Source organism: Halichoerus grypus, chromosome 6 (assembly GCF_964656455.1).
Source record: "Halichoerus grypus chromosome 6, mHalGry1.hap1.1, whole genome shotgun sequence".
In the NCBI taxonomy this organism is placed as follows: Eukaryota; Metazoa; Chordata; class Mammalia; order Carnivora; family Phocidae; genus Halichoerus; species Halichoerus grypus.
The window spans coordinates 60880034-60898229 of NC_135717.1; positions in this window are offsets into that span (position 1 = coordinate 60880034).

The following is an 18196-nucleotide window of genomic DNA, read 5'->3' on the forward strand; positions in this document are numbered from 1 at the left end:
ATTCCATCTCGTATATATATATGGGTATTATGCTAAGTGAAATAAGTCAGACAAAAAAAGAAAAATACCATATGATGATTTCACTCATAAGAAGAATCTAAAAAACATAACAACTGAACAAACAAACCAAAAAAACAGAAACAGATCCATAAGTACAGAGAACAAACTGGTGATTGCCAGAAGGCAGAGGGTGGGGATAAGAGTAAAACAGGTGAGAGGCAAAGTAGGAGTGGGAGGTCCAGGCTTCCAGTTATGGAATGAATAAGTCACAGGGAGGAAAGGTAGAGCATAGGGAATATAGTGAGTGCTACTGTAATAGTGTTGCATGGTAACAGATGGTAGCTACATTGTGGTGAGCATAGTATAATGTATAAACTTGTCTAATCACTTATGTTGTGCACCTGAAACTTAAGTAACATTGTGTGTCATCTATACTTCAATTAAAAACAACTTTTTCAAATAGTGTTGTATTCTGTACTAAGGGAAAGATCCAGGCTTTTGCCCAAAAGAAATACAGGTGGTAACAACTGTTAGCTTCCAAAGTCAGAAGCAGCCAAGTTTACTTGAAAAGAAATGTGGAGTCCCACATGTTTGAATGCAGGCTGAATGGCAAATGTTGGTTCCTTCTCAGAGTCCATCTTTCTTCTAGTCTTAGGTGATAAGCCATCCCTGCTCATATTCAAGTTTCTCTGCATTTGCGTCCTGAAGCCCATCCTCTCCTTCCTCCTCTGAGACCTTCACCTTACACTTTAGCCTGGTTTTCTTTCTCTATTACAAACATCCTTTAGAGTTACAAATATGCTTTTTTCTTCTTTCCCTGACTTCACATTATCCCTTAGCTATAATTTATATTTTCCTTTCTCATTAAAGCCTCTGCGTTTTCATACTTCCCACTTCTTAACTCACTGTAATCTGGCTTCTGCTCCACCACACAAAAGAATTCCCTCTGGAATTACTTATTACTTGACAAATCCAAAGAGCACGTTTTGGTCTTTATCCAGCAGTGTGACAGTAAATGTTGAACAACCAACCACCGTCTCAGAGCAGGCTGACCTGCTATAGTGTTTTAAACTTTCAGTGGTATAAATACATTCACCATGGCTCATTTCAGCTACTAACTTGGCATCAGCTGGCTTCCAAAACAGCTAACATTGGCTCTATGAGCTATTACAAACCTGCTAAAACCCTCTGTTATATGGGAATCTGCTGATCATTCCTTCTTACTTAACTTCCCACCCTTGTATTCCATGATACTACTGCCTTTGGGATCCCTCCTACATTTTTGACCACTTCTTGCCTGTTATGTTCTTGACACTTCTTTCTTCTCTTGCTTAAGAGTTGAGGTTCCCTGGGGTCTGTGCTCTGTCCAATATTGTTTTTTCTCAATAAATTTTCCTGGTGAAATCAAATAAATATGTTTTATAGTTTCAAACATACATCTTTTACACAAAAGCTCTACCTTAACTGCCTGATGAACGTTTCTACCTGATGGTCAGAAACTTACATAAAACCCAAAATGTTATAATCCTTCCTATAATCTAGCTTCAATACCGCTACTCAATCAGTAAAGCACTGCCTTATCTCTTCAATAATTCTTAAATTTATCTCTGCTTCTCCATCCCTATCACGTCTACTATTTCCAAGAGCTGGAATCAATTGTAAAGCAATCTATAACATTCAAAGTTAACGACGTCCTCTAGTGTCAGATTGTTCAGGGTGGGTCACCACTGACCGGTAGCATTTCTCAAGATGTGTATTGTGTTCTAAAGGGGAAAAAAGAGGTTTTGTGGCCAAGTTAATCTAGGAGTCACTGAACTAAACAAAACAAAATTTTGTTTTGTTCTGTTTGACTTTTTAGAACTTTTAACATATTAATGCACATCATGGATTTCTGATAGGGATGTAATTTATAGAGATTTTCAAATATATTTGACCAGCCAAACCTTTTTTTTTTTTTTTTTTAAGTGGGAGGAAGGTGTGAGTTAAAACACTAAAACCTGAAAGAAAAAAAAAAAGTAAAATTCATAGAGGCAGAGAGTAAAAAAGTGGCCACCAGGGGGTGAGGGATGGGGGAAATAGAGAGAGGCTGGTAAAAGGATACAAACTTTCCGTTGTAAGATGAATAAGCCCTAGAGTCTCATGTATAACATGGTGACGACTGCTGATAACACTGTACTGTGTAATTGAAATTTGCTAAGAGGGTAGAACTTAAATGTTCTCCCCCCCCAAAAGGTAAATATGTGAGGTGATGGATGTGTTCATTAACTTGATGGGGAGAATTCTTTCACAATGCATATGTATGTCAAATTATATGTTGTACACTTTAAATATCTTATAATTTTATTTGTTAATTATATCTCAATAAAGCTGAAAAAAAACCCACTATTGCCTGGGAGTTGAGCTCAATTTCTCTTCCCTGTTGCAATAGTCTTGAATAGAGTCTTCCTTTAAAAAATAAGCACTTTGGGGGCTACTGCGTGGCTCAGTGGGTTGAGTGTCTGACTCTTGATTTCAACTCAGGTCATGATCTCAGGGTCATGAGATCAAGCCCCATGTCTGGCTCTGCGCTCAGCACAGTATCTGCTTAAGATTCTCTATCTCTCCCCCCTGCCCCTCCCACAAGCACACTCTCTCTAAATAGATTAAATAAATAAATAGATAAATAAATAAAGTCTTTGAAAAAAAATAAGCACTATTACCACCTTGCAGTACATAAGCATTTCTCTGAACACAATTCAGTGTAACTCTGCTCTACAGAACAAGAATCAAAAACCTCAAGAAAGATAAAGCCCTCCTGGACTTCATCTCTGCCTACAACTCCAACCTCAAATCCTTCTGCTCCCTGCCTTAAATGCTAAATTTCAACACTATGTTTCCGTAGTTCTTCATATAAACCATGCTGCTTGCCTCTATTTTTTATCGGTGCTCTCCTCTAGGCAGGAGTTTCTCTTCACTGGCTTTATTGTCTAGATAATGCCTACTTCAGTTCCAGTATCAATTTCTTCCAGAAATTCCTTTCTGGTTTCTCCAGCACCCTCCATCTGAGCTAGGTGTCTGCCTTTGGGATTGGTACCCAGTGTACGTCTGTACCACTGAACTTGCTGCATTGTTCTATCAACATATGTCTGTGTTAGGGTCCCTTCCAGATTGTGGAGCTCCTTGAAGGCAGGGCCCATATCTTACTCAATTTCACTGTCTAACATGGGACCTGTCTATGTAAGCATGTCTTCTTATTCTGATGTTTTCTGTGTTCTGGGGCCTCTCTGATCCTGGAGAGACTGTCTCTCTCAGGGCTAGTCAATTCCAAGAGGTAGTAAAGGCCTCACCTGTGAGTCTTTTGTAGGCAGACCAATCAATCAAAACCCATACTCTCAACCACATAGTTTATTAGACTCTCACAGGGCCCTTACACTTCAGACCACTATTCCCTGACCCTGATCAACCCCAGGCCAGGTAACAGACAACTAGAGACAGCCCCTCCACCCCAGAGCCTGCTAAAATTATTCTAACTAGCCAATCCTAAGCCTGCGTACCCTACCTCATCAGGTCCTTCTGCAGAAACCACAATAAAAACTCTTGCCCACCTTTTCCCTTCACTCCCTCTGCCTCTTGACAGACCCTGATACTTCCCCATGTGACCCTGCATGGCATGCTGTGCCATGTCTCCTGACTCTGGGGATCTGTGAGTATAAACTTCTTCCTTCATGACAATCATTTTCATGTCTGCATGTCTTACCATACCTGATTCAAATAAATCCCAGGTACCTTTTAAAGCACTGTCACATGGTAGATACTCAATAAGTGTGTGTTGAATAAATAAATAAGTTAATTAATGAGTTCATCATCAGCAAGAACATAAAAACTGCCACCTTGAGTTAGCCTGTTAGCTCCTCTAGCCCTGTACTCTGACATCTGTGAATCCATCATAGAAGAACACAGTTGTCCTCCTTGATATCAATAGCTAAGCCATATCTTCAAAACAAAAATTTTCCTTAATGAAAAAAGAGAAAAGAATCTCACACTCTTCCCCCTCTTCCTTGAACATAGAAGAGAAAAATGAGGTGTGTTCCAGTCTCAGTGAGTTAGCTTGCTCCCCTTCTCTTTCATCATCTTTCAACCCAACCCTTAAATTTAGAAATAGTGAAGAAAGTCCATAAATTAAGGCAGTGTTAGCACTGAGGCAGTCTAGTTAAGACTCTGTCTACAGGATGGCAAGAGAATTCCCTTCCAGCTCTAAGAGCCCATCATTTCCATATAAGCAGGAATGCGTAAGGATGTTGCTGCAGGCCACCCGTAAACATTCTCGGCTCATTTAAGCAAATGTGAAAGGAGACTGTGTCCTTCATTTCCAGTTAAGCCTGTCATTGAGTCAGTTATGAGTCTTTATGTTGCAAGGACAGAAAAACCCACCTCAAAATGGTTTAAACCATAAAAACACACTGGTGCGCAAAAGATAGGTCTAGAGGTAGACTAATGCCTTTTTAAGGCTAAAAACAACTAAAACAGAAAATTCTTCAAGAAAACATACAGATGCAATAAAACCACATTAAATGAGAGGGGAAAAAGAAAGTATGAATGCAGGATTCAGGACAAGAGTTACTTGAGGTCAGGGAAGGCAAGGGAATGAGATGGGGAGGAAGCCATAAGGTTAAGATTTGGGTTATTTGTCAAGGTTCTAACTTTTGTTTTGCATAGTGGGTTTGAAGATATTTGTTACAGTATTAAAAACATAATAAATACATAAGCAAGCACACTTGTTGGAAGCAGAGCTAGAACTAGAACAAAAATTTCCAATCCTAGAGTTCTAGGTTCCTGCAAAAGAGGAAAGCTGTTGTTACCAGGGATGCGGGCTCCTGGTCTAATACCTCTTCCTCTTCTGTAATCGGGAGAAGGTGCAAGTGACTTTGTAATCTGTGCTCAGGAAGGCACAAAGTTAGGGTCTAACTGTATGCTAAGAGAGGATTCGATGAAAATTTTTAGATAAAATACTCATATTTCTTTCTCTCTCTCTCTCTCTTCGTAGAGAACAAATTTAAATAGAATAGCCATTCCTAAATATAATCGATTGATGGAGTAAAATCAATAAACCAAGAACATCTAATAATTAGTGAGATTCTCATTTCATTGTTAATTGAGAAGTTGCAAATCCTGAATAATTAACATAAGAATCAATAGTTAACACAATTTAGTAATAAGGGAGCTATCTGATTAAAAAGCTAACTCTTAGATCACATTTTGCCGAGTTAGATCCGTAATAGGTGAGTCTGACCCTTCTTTTATTAAATCAGTCTCAGATGAATAGGATCTTGAAATAATATATCATGTGATATATGTGAGGCTCACATGGACCAGAAAAAAGCAAAAGCATTTCAATATTTTCACCCTAGCTCTTCATTGATGTTACTGGGAGTTGGTGGAAGTGGAGGGAGAAATAAAGTGTGAGACTGACAGGAACTTTTTTTCTCCTTCAGATCATGTTTAAAATTTTCTCCTAATGATTGGCCAGTATCCAACTAAAGCTGTGACTGACAGGAACTTTTTTTCTCCTTCAGTTCATGTTTAAAATTTTCTCCTAATGATTGGCCCGTATCCAACTAAGTATATTCTTCAAGAAAACTTGTCTTAAATTTCCATTTAAGGCTTTTTTTTTTTTTTTAAGATTTTATTTATTTATTTGAGAGAGAGAATGAGAGAGAGAGAGCACACATGAGAGGGGGGAGGGTCAGAGGGAGAAGCAGACTCCCTGCTGAGCAGGGAGCCCGATGTGGGACTCGATCCCAGGACTCCAGGATCATGACCTGAGCCGAAGGCAGTCGCTTAACCAACTGAGCCACCCAGGTGCCCCTAAGGCTTTTTTTTTATAAGTAAAACTTAAACATAAGTTTGTTAATAGTGTGTTGAGTTGACAATGGTGTGGAAATTAAATATTTTCTTGAGCCTATGATGTTATCCCTGTCTAAAAATCTCAGCTGAGGGGAAAGTATGTATTCTGAGGCTTCAGGGAAAAGAAATAATAATAGATAAACAAATAAACAAACAATTTTCCAGTAAACAAAATCATCAAACATTACAAAAGTCAGAACATGGTTGTTTCCCTTTTGATCATGTTCAGCTTAACCACAGAGAGAAAATGCCAGTGTGATGGTTGTGTCTGGTGTCCCTCATCAAGTTGTCACAAATATTCTAGAAATTACTGGGTAACTGCCCCATGATCTGCTTCATTCTGGCCACATAGCCTCAGTTGTGTACTGCTCATGTCGTAGTGGTCCTCCACCCAGGCTGGAAGCTTGAATCAGCACAAAAGAAAGTTTTCAAACAAAGGTAATATGATTCATGGTTTGGAGAGTAGCTAATCTGGCAGCAGAGTGTAGTATGGATGGTGGTAGAGTAGTGAGGCAGTTATTCCAACATTCTTTAGAGACACAGATGGCATTCTGAATTTTGCAAGTCAAGATAAGTAGGTAAGGAGGTAAAGGATAGGGAATGATGAATTCAGTATTAAAGATATTGAATTTAATTACTAACAGGACGTCCAATCTCAGCATATATGGGAAATGCAGAACTGGTACTAGGGAATGTAATGTTAGGACTTAATTAAGGTGATAGCAAGTCATCTGAGTAGAGATCACTGAGGCTGGGAGAGACACGGGTAGTTCTGAGGTGTGAGAACCGGATCTCAGTCCCTCCACAAATTATAATAATTCCACATGTACCAGCAAATCCCCTCACCCACCATACTTAGAGGCTTTATTATCAGGACTCCTTCACAGACAACAACACACACACACACACACACACTCACTCCAGGGTTCTCAAGCCTTTAGGAAAAGAAGATATGTCTTGGTTATAAAATGCTTGTGTCAGGAAGGAAAGACTTCCCCCTACCCTCTTAGGTTCTGTGGCTGAGCCTGACAATTAAACTGACAAAAGACAGAGAAAAGCATGCCGGTTTTATTTGATATTAATATTTCTATGTGTACACAGAGATCTTCATATAAAAGAAATGAAGACTCAGAGAAGTGGATAGGTCTGAGAGTTTATATACCATTTTAACAAAGAGTGAGAAATTGAGGAGATGTGGCAAATAAAGGAAAAAGGGGTTTGGGCTAGAGGCGGTAAATTGGGGGAAAGTGACTAGGAAGTATTTGGGGGGTGGGGATTAACAGAAGATAAGGGTTATTTTAGTAATGTTTTTGGCACAGATTCACTTCAGCATCAATTCCCTGTGCTGGGTGATAAGAATGTTCTCCTCTTTCTGTTGTAAGGAGGGCACATTTCTCATGGGAAATTTACGCCTTGCTTTTGGGTAGAAAGGAGAAGGGCAGAGAGCCCATCCTGCATCTGCCATTTCTCTATTGCCTTCAGCTCAAAATTATCAATAAGTGGCATTTTGGGGGGTAGTATGTTCTGACCCCCACACTATTTGTCAATCCTGGCTTAGCAAATTTTGTGAAATATAGCATAAATACATCAAGATTTTAGCACATGTGTACCAATACACCACAATATAAAACAGATATATACTAAAACCAAAAGTATTTCATTACTATATTATGGTATTTGTTTCATAGTTAATCCCTTCAGAATTGCAGAATCCTGCCAAACTAGAACTATCTTAAGCACTTTGGGAGATATGAAAATGAAACAGAAATCCAACTCTCAGTGATCATTTTTCACAGTAAGGGAAATTAGATATAGATGTAAGTGATGAATATTAATAAGCATAAGATAGGGTAGAAAGTCTTGTCATAAGAGAGGGACACAAAATGCTATTCCAGATGGGATGCTGGGGAGGCTGAGGTTCAGGTGCTTAGGACAGCTCGATGAAGAAGTTTGAAGTGTAGTAGGATTTGGAACGTAGAGATAAAGGAGAGCTATCACCAACAAGAGGAGAAAAGGCACAGAGCTGGGAAAATGTAGCTTGTGGGGGGCAGAAAGCAAGTGTTTGGTTTGAACCAAGGGCAGGATTTATTGAAGGGTATAGAGGATTTTAAGACCAGATGATAGCTGAGGTCAGGTTATGATGGCTTCAAAGACCAAGCCCTGAGGAGTTTGCACTTGATTCTGAAGCCAGGAGAGATCTTCTGAAGGTTCAGGGGTAGGGGAGGCATGGCATGATCATAGCTATATTTCAGGAAGACAAAATGGCAACACTGTAAGATAGAAGGAGGAGGAAAGCCTGGAGGTGAGTAGAAATGAGGCTCTGTCTAATTAAGATGTGGGATTATATGCCACAGTGTCAACATTTCATAATGCAGCTATGCTCTACTTAAAATGGTGATGTTTTCAAAGTAGGATGAGAGGTAATTTTCTCTTTTTTAATACGGATTTTAGCCTAAGGATAATTTTTTAAAGTTAAGTTACTCCTAAAAATAAAGCACGTTCATGGGATAACTCTGCCAAAACACAGGACACCATGGGAGAATCACATGGCAGTGTTAACTATTTTCAAAGAGTACAGATAACAATTTTCAACCGTGCAGAGACTCCCTGAATCCAATGGCACAGTTAAGACAACATTAGGGTCTGTTTTTCAGTTTTAGCACTCTGTTTATAAGAATGGTAGCTGAGAGAGAAAAACAGTCAAAACTGATCTATATTCAATACCACAATTGATGGTAAATGATGTTAACTGGATAGGTATTTGGTTTTATGTAAGTATTACATAAGTAGATAAGGCCAAAGTCTGAGGAAATATTAGGCAACGCAGCCACAGACTTTTAAGAGTATTCCTATATTGGCTGTTAAAACTTTTGAATTGATTCAACCTGATGCCTCCAAATGACCCTTCATGTATTGATAGCTAAGATAGAAAAATGAGATTTTGAGGGTATCTGATGTCCTTTTACACTCCTCATTCATTAAATCATTCACCTTTGTTTTTTGCCCTTCCTGACAGCTGCAATCAAATAGAGAGAGAAACATGAACCACATAAAAACATCCAAGTAAATACATGTTTACAAATAGCAGCAAGTACTCTGAAAGTGTAAAAACTGAGCATCATGAGAATGCGGAGATGAACAGATATAAGAAATCAGAGGAAGGTTCTCAAAGAAAGCAGTAAACTGAAGTCGATTTTAGCCAGGAAAAGAGGAGCAGCATTTCACAGTAAGACAGAATCTCAAGTCTGGTTAACTGTAATACTTTACATAGAAATTGCATGACACTAGAATACATTCTATTGCACCTAGAGATATAACATAAAAATATTATAGATCACCCAACAATATGTGAAAATGTCATTCATTAAATTTAAATAGCAATTTGCAATACTATGGTTATAAACTATTTGGCTTGGGGCAATATGTTTCCATGTCTTATGAAATTATTAATTCTCATTAAACGCTAATGATCCTTACTGTGAAGATTAGAGCTAATTAACTACTCCTTTCACCTACATTAATTTATTAGTTACTCATGATGAATCCAGTAAATGTTTCTGTGTTAGTTGGCCAAAGTAAGTTTTATGGACCAGATACCAACACTGCTAAGCACACACATAAACAAACACTTTGAAAAATAAACATTACCGGGGCAAACATTGCCATGGTTAGATAATAAAGTTGGAAAACAGATGGACAACAGGGATAAATGTTATGATATATTAAATAATCATCCAATTAGTCAGGTGACCAAATGTGTTGTTTCCATAGTTAACAGGCGTGGATATCATAGGACCCTATGGTGAGCAGGGCTACCTCATCACCATTTCAGAATCAAAACTGAAAAACAACTGAAGTCTTCAGCACTAAATTCCTTGACTTAAATACTAACATTCGGTAGTACTGCCCTTGCAGACTTTTTTCACAACCAGGAAGATTTCAAAGAAAACGAGTAATAACACAAAGTCATCATTGGTGTAAATGAAGAGGAAAATCTGAGTGGTTCTCAGACTGTGATCCAGCTATCAGCAGCATCAGCATCACCTGGAAACTTGTTAGAAGTGCAAGTTTCTATGTTCTCCACCTTGGCAACTGAATCAGAAAGAGTTCGGGGAGGGACGCCTGGGTGGCTCAGTCGGTTGAGCATCTGCCTTTGGCTCAGGTCATGATCCCAGGGTCCTGGGATCGAGTCCTGCATTGGGCTCCCCGCTCTGCGGGGAGCCTGCTTCTCCCTCTGCCTCTCTCTCTTTTTGTCTCTCATGAATAAATAAATAAAATCTTTAAAAAAAAAAAAAAGAAGAGTTCGGGGAAAGGCCCTGCAATCTGTGTTCTAAGCAAATGATTCTGTGCACACTGAAGCAAGTTTTCTTAAACCTTGTTGATTTTAAAACAAAGCTAGATTCAAAAGCTAATCTCAATTTTAGCAATTTTCTAAATGTTATTTTCTATTTCTTTCAACTCAGAACAAATTGAAGCCATGTAACAGCATGTTATTTATAGCCACTAACTCAAGAGTTTAGCAATAAATTTTAATTGTTAAACTTTGAATAAGTTGAACTTGGAATATTTCAGATTTGTTGTAGATTTAAACTTCTGAGGATTACATGAGGTTTGTGCTATCATAAATATGTGTTTAGTTGGTACAACTTAAATTTCATGGTATAAACAAGATGACATTTACCCAAGAAATGTATTAGATTTTCATTTGCAAACTTTTGTATATTTTAATATATCTTACATGGTGTGCATTGAAGTTAATAGTTGCTTCTTTTTAGGAGAGCCTATTATAGAACATAATCTTCACATTACAAAAAAGATCATCTTTGGCTTTAAAGGTGTATTTTTATGTCATTTAAAAATAAATCTATTCAAACATCCACCTATGATAAAAACTCTCAACAAGGTGAGTATAGAAGGAATATACCTCAACATAATAAAGGCCATGTACGATGAGCTGACAGCTACCATCATACTCAATGGTGAAAAGCTGAAAGCTTTTCCTCTAAGATTGGGAACAAGACAAGGATGCCCACTTTCACCACTTTTACACAACATAGTATTGAATGTCCAGCCATAGCAATGAGGCAAGAAAAAGAAATAAAAGACATCCAAATTGAGAGGAAGAAGAAAAACTGTCACTATTTTCAGATAACATGATACTATATATAGAAAACCCTAAAGACTCCACCAAAAAACTATTGGAACTAATAAATGATAGTAAAGTTGCATGATACAAAATTAACATACTGAAATTGGTTGCATTTCTACACACTAATAACAAGAAAACAGAAAAAGAAATTAAGAAAATAATCCTATTTATAATTGCATTGAAAAGAATAAAATACTTAGGAATAAACCTAACAAAGGAGTTGAAAGACCTATACTCTGAAAACTATGTCATTGATGAAAGAATTTGAAGATAACACAAATAAATGGAAAGATAGTCTGTGCTCATGGATTGGAAGAATTAATGTTAAAATGTCCATACTACCCAAAGCAATCTATAGATTCAGTGTAATCCCAATCAAAATTCCAATGGCATTTTTCATAGAAATAGGACAAACAATCCTAAAATTTGTATGGAACTCCAAAAGACCCTGAATAGCCAAAGTAATCTTGAGAAAGAAGAACAAACCTAGAGGTATCACACTTCCTGATTTCAAACTATACTACAAAGCTATGGTAATCAGAACAGTATGGTACTGGCACAAAAAAAGACACATAGATCAAGAGAATAGAATAGAGAGGCCAGAAAAAAACCCATGCAAGTCAATTAATCGATGACAAAACGGGCAAAAATATACATTGGGAAAAAAAGTCTCTTCAATAAATGGTATTGGGAAAACTGGATAGAAACTGCAGTAGAATGAAACTAGACCACTATCTCACACCATACACAAAAATAAATTAAAGACTTGAATGTAAAACCTGCAACCACAAAACTTCTAGAAGAAAACATAGGCAGGGCGCCTGTGTGGCTCAGTGGTTTAAGCAACTGCCTTCGGCTCAGGTCATGATCCTGGAGTCCCGGGATCGAGTCCCACCTTGGGCTCCCTGCTTGGCAGGGAGTCTGCTTCTCCCTCTGACTCTTCCCTCTCTCATGCTTTCTCTCTATCATTATCTCTCTCAATAAATAAATAAAAATCTTTAAAAAAAAAAGAAAACATAGGCAGTAAACTCTTTGACATCAGCTTTGGCAGTATCGTTTTGGATCAGTCTCCTCAGGCAAGGGCAAAAAAGCTAAAGTAAACAAACAGGAATACATCAAACTAAAAAGTTTCTGCACAGTGAAGAAAACTATCAATAGGGGCGCCTGGGTGGCTCAGTCGTTAAGCGTCTGCCTTCAGCTCAGGTCATGATCCCAGGGTCCTGGAATCGAGCCCCACATCGGGCTCCATGCTCCACAGGAAGCCTGCTTCTCCCTCTCTCACTCCCACTGCTTGTGTTCCCTCTCTCACTGTGTCTGTCTCTGTCAAATAAATAAATAAAATCTTTAAAAAAAAAAAAAGAAAAGAAAACTATCAATAAAGCAAAGGGACACTTACTGAATGGGAGAAGATATTTGCAAATAATAAATCTAATAAGGGGTTAACAGCCAAAATATCAACTTAATATCAAAAAATAACCCAATTAAAAAATGAGCAGAGGATTTGAATAAATATTTTTCCAAAGAAGACATATAGATAAGCCAACAAGCACATGAAAAGGTGCTCAGCATCACCAATCATTAGAAAAATGCAAATCAAAACCACAATGAGATAACATCTCACACCAGTCAGATTGGCTATTATCAAAAAAACAAAAACAAGTGTTGGCGGGGGGAAGAGAAAAGGGAAACCTCATATATTGTTGGTGGGAATATATAGTGGTGCAGTCACCATAGAAAACAGTATGGAGTTGCTCAAAAAATTAAAAACAGAATTATCACACAATCCAGCAATTCTACTTCTGGGTATTTATCTGAAGAAACTGAAAACACCAAGTCAAAGAGACATATGCACCCCTATGTTTATTGCAGCATGTTTTTTTACAATAGCCAAGATACAGAAGCAACCTAAGTGTCTAGCAATAAATGAATCGATAAAGAAGATGAGGTATATATATAAACAATGGAGTATTACTCAGCCATAAAACAGAATGAAATCTTGCCATTTGGAGCAGCATGGAAAGACCTAGAGGGTTACGCTAAGTGAGAGAAGTTGGACAAAGAAAGACAAATACCATAGGATTTCACTTATATGTGGAAGCTAAAAAACAAAACAAACAAACAAAATAGAAACAGACTCATAGATACAAGAAACTGTTGGTTCCAGAGAGAAGAGGGATTGGGGAGCAGAGGAAATAGGTGAAGGAGATTAAGAGGTACAAACTTCAGTTATAAAATAAATAGATCATGGGGTTGTAATGTACAGCCTAGGGAATATAGTCAATAATACTGTAATAACTTTGGTGACAGATGGTAACTAGACATTATGGGAATCATTTCATAATGTATAAAAATATTGAATCACTATGATGTACCCCTAAAACTAACAGGATATTGTATATCAATTATACTTCAATAAAATAAAGATCCCAGGAAAAAAAATTATCAAAAAATAATAAACCCTGGATGAGTACTAGGGCTGATCTTTCAATAAATGAATTATTTGCTAGGCTTCTCCACTCAAGTAAAATCATCTAGTTTTAACAACATAAAAAGTACTGGACCAAATGGACTTCACAGACATATTCAGAACATTCCATCCCAAAGCAACGGAATACACATTCTTCTCTGGTGCCCATGGAACATTCTCCAGAATAGATCACATCCTAGGTCATAAATCAGGTCTCAACCGGTACCAGAAGATTGGGATCATCCCCTGCCTATTTTCAGACCACAATGCTTTGAAACTAGAACTCAATCACAAGAGGAAAGTCAGAAAGAACTCAAATACATGGAGGTTAAAGAGCATCCTACTGAAGAATGAATGGGTCAACCAGGAAATTAAAGAAGAATTAAAAAAATTCATGGAAACCAATGAAAATGAAAACACAACTATTCAAAATCTTTGGGATACAGCAAAGGCAGTCCTAAGAGGAAAGTATATAGCAATACAAGCCTTTCTCAAGAAACAAGAAAGGTCTCAAGTACACAACCTAACCCTACACCTAAAGGAGCTGGAGAAAGAACAGCAAATAAAGCCTAAACCCAGCAGGAGAAGAGAAATAATAAAGATCAGAGCAGAAATCAATGAAATAGAAACCAAAAGAACAGTAGAACAGATCAACGAAACTAGGAGCTGGTTCTTTGAAAGAATTAACAAGATTGATAAGCCCCTGGCCAGACTTATCAAAAAGAAAAGAGAAATGACCCAAATCAACAAAATCATGAATGAAAGAGGAGAAATCACAACCAACACCAAGGAAATACAAACAATTATAAGAACATATTATGAGCAACTCTATGCCAACAAATTAGATAACCTGGAAGTAATGGATGCATTCCTAGAGATGTATCAACTACCAAAACTGAACCAGGAAGAAATAGAACACCTGAACAGACCTATAACCACTAAGGAAATAGAAGCAGTCATCAAAAATCTCCCAAAACACAAAAGCCCAGGGCCAGATGGCTTCCCAGGGGAATTCTACCAAACATTTCAAGAAGAATTAATACCTATCCTTCTGAAACTGTTCCAAAAAATAGAAATGGAAGGAAAACTTCCAAACTCATTTTATGAGGCCAGCATTACCTTGATCCCCAAACCAGACAAAGACCCCATCAAAAAGGAGAATTACAGACCAATATCCCTGATGAACATGGATGCAAAAATTCTCACCAAAATACTAGCCAATAGGATCCAACAGTACATTAAAAGGATTATTCACCACGACCAAGTCGGATTTATCCCTGGGCTGCAAGGTTGGTTCAACATCCGCAAATCAATCAACGTGATACAATACATTAACAAAAGAAAAAACAAGAATCACATGATCCTCTCAATAGATGCAGAAAAAGCATTTGACAAAGTACAGCATCCTTTCTTGATCAAAACTCTTCAGAGTATAGGGATAGAGGGTACATACCTCAATATCATAAAAGCCATCTATGAAAAACCTACAGCGAATATCATTCTCAATGGGGAAAAACTGAGAGCTTTCCCCCTAAGGTCAGGAACGCGGCAGGGATGTCCACTATCACCACTGCTATTCAACATAGTATTGGAAGTCCTAGCCACAGCAATCAGACAACAAAAAGAAATCAAAGGCATCCAAATTGGCAAAGAAGAAGTCAAACTCTCACTCTTTGCAGATGATATGATACTTTATGTGGAAAATCCCAAAGACTCCACCCCAAAACTGCTAGAACTCATACAGGAATTCAGTCAAGTGGCAGGATATAAAATCAATGCACAGAAGTCAGTGGCATTCCTATACACCAACAACAAGTCAGAAGAAAGAGAAATTAAGGAGTCGATCCCATTTACAATTGCACCCAAAACCATAAGATACCTAGGAATAAATCTAACCAAAGAGGCAAAGGATCTGTACTCAGAAAACTATAAAATACTCATGAAAGAAATTGAGGAAGACACAAAGAAATGGAAAAACGTTCCATGCTCATGGATTGGAAGAACAAATATTGTGAAGATGTCAATCCTACCTAGAGCAATCTACACATTCAATGCAATCCCCATCAAAATACCATCCACTTTCTTCAAAGAAATGGAACAAATAATCCTAAAATTTGTATGGAACCAGAAAAGACCCCGCATAGCCAGAGGAATGTTGAAAAAGAAAAGCAAAGCCGGCGGCATCACAATTCCAGACTTCCAGCTCTACTACAAAGCTGTCATCATCAAGACAGTATGGTACTGGCACAAAAACAGACACATAGATCAATGGAACAGAATAGAGAGCCCAGAAATGGACCCTCAACTCTATGGTCAACTAATCTTCGACAAAGCAGGAAAGAATGTCCAATGGAAAAAAGACAGTCTCTTCAACAAATGGTGTTGGGAAAATTGGACAGCCACATGCAGAAGAATGAAACTGGACCATTTCCTTACACCACACACAAAAATAGACTCCAAATGGTTGAAAGACCTCAATGTGAGACAGGAGTCCATCAAAATCCTAAAGGAGAACACAGGCAGCAACCTCTTCGACCTCAGCCGCAGCAACTTCTTCCTAGAAACATCGCCAAAGGCAAGGGAAGCAAGGGCAAAAATGAACTATTGGGACTTCATCAAGATAAAAAGCTTTTGCAAAGCAAAGGAAACAGTCAACAAAACCAAAAGACAACTGACAGAATGGGAGAAGATATTTGCAAATGACATATCAGATAAAGGGCTGGTATCCAAAATCTATAAAGAACTCATCAAACTCAACACCAAAAGAACAAAGAATCCAATCAAGAAATGGGCAGAAGACATGAACAGACATTTCTCCAAAGAAGACATCCAAATGGCCAACAGACACATGAAAAAGTGTTCAATATCGCTCGGCATCAGGGAAATCCAAATCAAAACCTCAATGAGATACCACCTCACACCAGTCAGAATGGCTAAAATTAACAAGTCAGGAAATGACAGATGTTGGCGGGGATGCGGAGAAAGGGGAACCCTCCTACACTGTTGGTGGGAATGCAAGCTGGTGCAGCCACTCTGGAAAACAGTATGGAGGTTCCTCAAAAAGTTGAAAATAGAGCTACCATATGATCCAGCAATTGCACTACTGGGTATTTACCCCAAAGATAAAAAAGTAGGGACCCGAAAGGCTACGTGCACCCCGATGTTTATAGCAGCAATGTCCACAATAGCCAAACTGTGGAAAGAGCCAAGATGTCCATCGACAGATGAATGGATAAAGAAGATGTGGTATATATATGCAATGGAATATTATGCAGCCATCAAAAGGAATAAGATCTTGCCATTTGCAACGACGTGGATGGAACTGGAGGGTATTATGCTGAGCGAAATAAGTCAAACAGAGAAAGACATGTATCATATGACCTCACTGATATGAGGAATTCTTAATCTCAGGAAACAAACTGAGGGTTGCTCGAGTGGGGGGTGGGGTGGGAGGGATGGGGTGACTGGGTGATGGACACTGGGGAGGGTATGTGTTCTGGTAAGCGCTGTGAATTGTGCAGGACTGTTGAATCTCAGATCTGTACCTCTGAAACAAATAATGCAATATATGTTAAGAAAGGAAAAAAGAAGAAGAAGAATGTAGCAGGAGGGGAAGAATGAAGGGGGGGAAATCAGAGGGGGAGAAGAACCATGAGAGATGATGGACTCTGAAAAACAAACTGGGGGTTCTAGAGGGGAGGGGGTTGGGAGGATGGGTTAGCCTGGTGATGGGTATTGAGGAGGGCACGTTCTGCATGGAGCACTGGGTGTTATGCACAAACAATGAATCATGGAACACTATATCTAAAACTAATGATGTAATGTATGGGGATTAACATAACAATAAAAAAAAATTAAAAAAAAAAAAAACAACATAAAAAGTAATAATAAGTAAATAAATCTATTCATAAAAATTAAGTATATATACAATTTTTCTGATATACATATAAAAACTAACTCAATCATATTCAAATACACCAACTTGTGAGAGTATAAGTATTCTCTAAACATATAATATATCATTTCCTAATACCTGGGTGGAAGTCCTTTGGAATCTGTCCCCAGTGTATACTGAATGCTTTCCTCACTGAGCACAGTCTGATTTCCTGTAGGAAGATTTTGTCTAATTTTTCTTCAGCTTTACACGCTGTACTTTTAGAGATCTCCAAATGCTGTGAGCAGTCAATTAAATAAGCAAAAAAAAATTTAATTAAACCTACATGTGAAAAGTTGAAAGGAGCATCTTGGAGCAGACCTTGCTCTACTGCCAAAGGCAGTTCTATGAGGAAGCATATGAGGCACAGTGTTTTGAGTCACTGGAAATTAATATTACAACCGATCAACCAAAGAACATAAATAAGAATTCCCCACCTCTGGGGAAGTGTGGGAGGGAAGGATGTATTAAGACAGACTGAAGAGGCACGAGACAGCCACATTAATTCTAGAAGAGTTTGATGAATGAAATGCAGGAATAAGAGAATATTTCCTAGTCTTTCTATTACAAAAGTCTCAAGGATTCCTGGAAGAACAAGGAGCTACAGTATTATTGACACACTTCACATAACTATAATAGGAATTATAATTTCTTCCTGGTGAAGGCCTGGAGATAGAGCTAGGAATAAGTTCCTGCTTGGTATACACTAATGCACTCTTCTATTTGTCTACTATAACTAAATTAAGGAATACATCTGCTTGAA